Source organism: Silene latifolia, chromosome 1 (genome assembly GCF_048544455.1).
Source record: "Silene latifolia isolate original U9 population chromosome 1, ASM4854445v1, whole genome shotgun sequence".
In the NCBI taxonomy this organism is placed as follows: Eukaryota; Viridiplantae; Streptophyta; class Magnoliopsida; order Caryophyllales; family Caryophyllaceae; genus Silene; species Silene latifolia.
This window is the reverse complement of record NC_133526.1, coordinates 109,571,852-109,576,854: the sequence shown is the minus strand read 5'-3', so window position 1 is coordinate 109,576,854 and position 5,003 is coordinate 109,571,852. Positions and strand designations below refer to the sequence as shown.

Here is a 5,003-nt window from a genome sequence, read left to right as displayed (position 1 = left end):
CTGGTTCCCATTGTTGTACTGTCGTCATTGTTGTTGGCGCTGAGGTATTGCCGCCATTGTGGTTGTTGTGACCACCCTGACTTTTCCATGACCCAGGTGGCGTGTTACTCACCATACTCTGACTTAGAGCCTGCAAATAGTTCCCCTGGTATGATCGCTTAAGACCTCCTCCCCCAGCACTCTTACACTCAAATTGCTTGTGGCCTATCCCGCCACAGTTGAAGCAGTGTATAGTAGAGTTGTCACTCGTACTCCGAACGCCTCTTCTCCCAAATCGAGATCCGTCACTAAAGCCAGACCCACCAGAATAAGCTCTAGCCTGGTTGTGGTTACCACGCTTATAGCTTGGTTGGTTACCACCCTCATTATCAGCCTTTCTTTTATCACTTCCCTTTTCTTTAACCTCCTTGGACATGTCAACCAACCTCTCGGCATGTCCCGCTCTCTCGTAAACCTCCTTTAAGTCTGAGATCAACCCGGAAGGTAGCTTCTCCATAATCTTCAGCGACAGCCCCCCTCGAAACACAGAGACAGACTCAGTTGACTCAGCTCCATGTCCTCCGTTGTAGATACCCAGTATCTGTTGAATCCCCAACAAACACCCGATGATTAACGGAGTTCAACATGCTTAGGAATCGCTACGTTTGATCGACAGTTTATATAACTATGCGTCTGAAAACTCAAAAATGATTTCGAAAATAAAAACATTTTCAAAATATTTCAAAAATACATGGACTGTTTTATGCACGACGACGGGGTCGTAATGACACTAGTTAGAGTCAAAACCGGCACCGGACCAAAAACCAACTTAAAATTCAAATCCCGATTCCAACAACGAGTCAAACCGAGTCAAACACAAAAAAAAAACCTCATACAATGCTTCCATGCTATGTATACCCGGTATACATGATGGTCAAGTACAATTATATCCTACAAAACCTTGGATAGAACAAACCACAAATTCAAATGCGTGATAGTGACAAGACAACTCGAAGATCTGCGGACATGTTTGCGCCTATTCAAGCAGCGTATACATGCACGTCGTCAAAAACGCACAGCACCACACAAATACTATATAAATACCCTTCAAATGCCACCATTTGAAGGTACGCGAGAGTCCACCCCTTCTTTTCTACCTTAATGATACGTGCATTTTGTATAGTCTTTTTAGCCTATTTTAGCACGTATTTCCATGTACTTTTGTACTGTTTATATCGCATTATGCCCCGAATTGGCTACTTTGGTTCGTTTTATCCGTTTTGTAGGGATGAACGTGAAAGTAGTGGAATCGTACAATTTTCGTCTCATTTTGCATGCATTTTGAGGAGACGGGATATTTTAGAGTGAGATCTTGCATTGGGATGCGTGAAGGAACGGTCTACGAAGCAGTCGGCTACGAGTTTGGAGCTATTCAGAGGAAGAGTACTCGATCGACCCATTTTATTGGTCGATAGAGTGGTTTTTGTGGCTGAGTTGGTCGATCGAGTGGTTTGTTTTACTCGATCGACAGTGGTGCAATTGGGGGTTACTCGATCGAGTAGTATTTCTACTCGATCGAGTGGATTGCTTGGAGAAGTACTCGATCGAGCTGTTTCAAACTGCTCGATCGAGTGGTTTGGTCTTTAATAGGCTTTAATTAGTCCGTGAACTTATTCTTAACTTATGGACTTAGCTTATTTCTATTTAAACGCACAATAATTAGGTCATTAGGCATCTTATCATCTATTATTCATCTAGGAATTATGTTTACTGCTTTACACTTTCTTCTCTTAAAACTCTCCACTGTAACTTTGCTTTCGGACTATTTCTTGCTCGGATTTAGTTGTTCTTTACGCCGGATTCTTGCGATTGTAATCTATCTCTCTTCTTTAGTCTTAATCTTTCATTTATTTACTTTAATTACTTGTTTTATTCCCTTTAATTTCTGCCCTAATTCTTTTATGCACATTTATTATTGTTTTATCATGTTTAATATTAGTTATTTCGTTGTTATTAGTCTTGACAATATTAATAGCATGAGTAGCTAAATCATTTCATGTTAGGATTAGGGGATCTACGGTAGAAATGTGACGGTGTAGTGAATAGGTTAGATGAATTATTTATGAGATTCTGTCCCCATGGCAATATAACTGTATTTACCGACTTAGTTGAGTGCACGCTTCTGAGTCACCCTTTAATCTGGTTAAATTTAATCCTGGATCGGAAGATTGGACTAAATAGACCTGCTCTGAACAGTAGACTACCCTGACGAGGACGAAAGTTAAGTTAGTGGGAATCTAGGGTACAAAATGGACCGGAAGGACCTTTCCATATCCGTCTCACAGTAATTTGTCTAAGTTATTTGCAGTTGTGTCACTGGACTACCGTAGTGAACCGAAATCCTGACATGTCTCTTCTTTATTGATAGTTTATCTCTATTTTCTACCTTCACTGCTCTTTCCTTGCTTCTCTTTCTTTTACACCTTTTAGTTTAGAAAATCAATTATAAACCCCCCATTTTGTGACCAAATAGACGGACTCTTTAGAGATATCTTGCCTCCCTGAGGAGATCGACCTGACTTCCCTAGCTACATAGTTAGTTTAGTTAGTTATTTTTGATAGGTATACGACTGCCCTGTCAAATTTTTGGCGCCGTTGCCGGGGAGGCAATTGTCCTATCTGTTTTTTGTTTCGTTTATTTTATCCATCTCAGGGAATTCTTATTCCTTGAGACATTTCTTATTTATTTTCTTTCAGTGTTGTGTATGCCCAGGTCAAACAGGTTGGAGTTAGTTTCAGCTGATTCTGAGCCAGAGAGACTGTTCAGGCATATACTTCGTCTGCAAAGAGAATCACGAAAGGAAGACTTGAGTACTTTCGAACCTGAGCTGCAACATTTCCTATTTACAGAAGATCAATCTTTAGTAGACGATAATCTCTATTCTGTAATCCAATTAGTAAAGATGCCGAATATTGCAAGCCATTCGGAGCCTAAAGCATCATCTATTCCTAAGGGTTTCAATCTCCAGACTGAGGATGGGAATACTTTTGACATCCGTCCTTCCTATATCAATCTGGTGGAGAGAAATCTCTTTAGAGGTGTGGCAGGTGAAGACCCGAGGAAGCATATGGAGGTCTTTACGGACTACTGTTCTACTATCCCCGCCACAAAGGGGGTAACTCAAGACAAGATTAAGGAGGTGCTGTTTCCTTTTTCTTTGACTGACTCAACCAGGGAGTGGCTGACTGACCTGGACCGTGCGACCGCTGGGATCACAGACTGGGATACCCTTGCTCTTGCTTTTTATAAGAGATATTTCCCTCCGCAGCGCACTAATCAGCTGAGGGCCAAGATCACTAGTTTCAAGCAGGCACCAGATGAAACTTTCTATGAAGCTTGGTGCCGGTTCAAGAGGTTGGTGAGGTCTCTTCCTCGCCATGGTTTTGATCCGTGGTTTCTGTCCAATCAGTTCTACAATGGATTGTACGATGATCACAGAGCCGTACTTGACGCATCATCCAACGGAAGATTCCAAAAGAATACTGATGATGATAAGGGGTGAGCCATTATTGAGGAAATGGCGACCCATTGTGCCGAGTATGGGAACCAGAGGACGGTATTCGAACAGTTCACGCGGTTGATAAGGCAGTCGTAGCTCAGCTGGAAGCCATGAATGCTCGTTTTGATAAATTGGAGCTGCATTCTGCTGGGGAGCCTCAGACGGTCCATTTGCTTACTAGAGGGGAGACCGTCAAATGTGAGAGGTGTGGGAACAACGACGGTCATACTGCTATTGACTGTCTTACAGAGAAGGAACAGGTCCTTGATTTTCAACAATACATGCAAGGAGGGGGTTCCTATTATAATAACCAAGGGGCAGACCATCCCAATTTGAGGTGGACAAGTCAAAATGTGCTCAATCCTACCCCTTCTCCGCAGCAGCAGTAGCCATATATCCCTCCTCATATGGCTCAATAAGGCTTTCAAAAGCCTCCTTCCTTTGCTACACCTGATCACGGTGCATCATCCTCAGGTGGGGTGAGCAAGTTATCTGAGTTGAAGACGATGTTGCAGTCTTTGACGAAGCAGTGGCAGCTAAGTGACCAACAAAAAGAAGCATCTATTAAGTCACTTGAAACCCAAGTTGCCCAGTTAGCCGCGAATCAATCCACGAGGAAGCAGGGTCATTCACCGTCACAAGCTGATAAGAATCCACACGAGACGGTGAATTTAATAAATCTGAGAAGCGGTCGTTCATATGAGGGACCGGAATTGTTGAAATCAGACCCGAGGAAAGTAATTACTGCTGATGAACAGTGTACTGTTGATGAAAAAGAGCTGACGACAAAGAAGATACTCGATCGACTGGTTTCAGGTGGTTGATCGAGTGAAAAAGCTGAAGAAAGAACTCGATCGAGTGGAATTTCTGCTCGATCGAGTGACCAGGAAAAAGAACAGCTCGATCGAGTAAAACAAACAGCTCGATCGAGTGATTTTATTAAGGATTCTGATCGATCGAGTGATATTGTTCCTCGATCGAGTGATGCTGATAAAGAAGACCCCGATCGAGAGCCTGCTTGTGCTCGATCGAGTGAAATATCGCCTGAAAGACCCCGTTGGAGAGGAAAGAAGTCTCGATCGAAGGATGTAGAGCTTGATCCAGCCGACACGTTGGAAGAGAGGAACAAGGGGATCGAAATACCCATTACGGTGCCCTTCCCGAGGTGACTACAGAACACAAAGGCTAATCAACTGTTCGGTAAATTTGCTGAACTCCTGAAAAGCTTGCAAGTCACCGTTCCATTCGCCGAATTGCTGACAGAGGTACCCTCTTACCTTAAATTTATGAAAGAAATTTTATCACGTAAGAGGCACATTAACGATTATGAGACGGTAGCTTTGACCGAGGTAGGGACGGCCCTAGTTCAGAATAAGTTACCTCCCAAACAGTGAGACTCGGGTAGCTTCTCAATTCCGTGTCACGTTGGTACCCACCTAATTGATAACGCGTTATGCGATCTTG

The 5,003-nt window shown here is 43.0% G+C and overlaps 1 non-coding gene across 1 annotated transcript; it reads right to left on the bottom strand.

Moving 5' to 3' along the window:
* Nucleotides 1–3,318: 3,318 nt before the first annotated feature.
* On the bottom strand, nt 3,319–3,424 carry LOC141622233 (small nucleolar RNA R71). The gene has a single exon (XR_012532907.1). It is a non-coding gene; the product is annotated as a small nucleolar RNA R71 (small nucleolar RNA).
* Between the last annotated feature and the right edge of the window lie 1,579 nt (nt 3,425–5,003).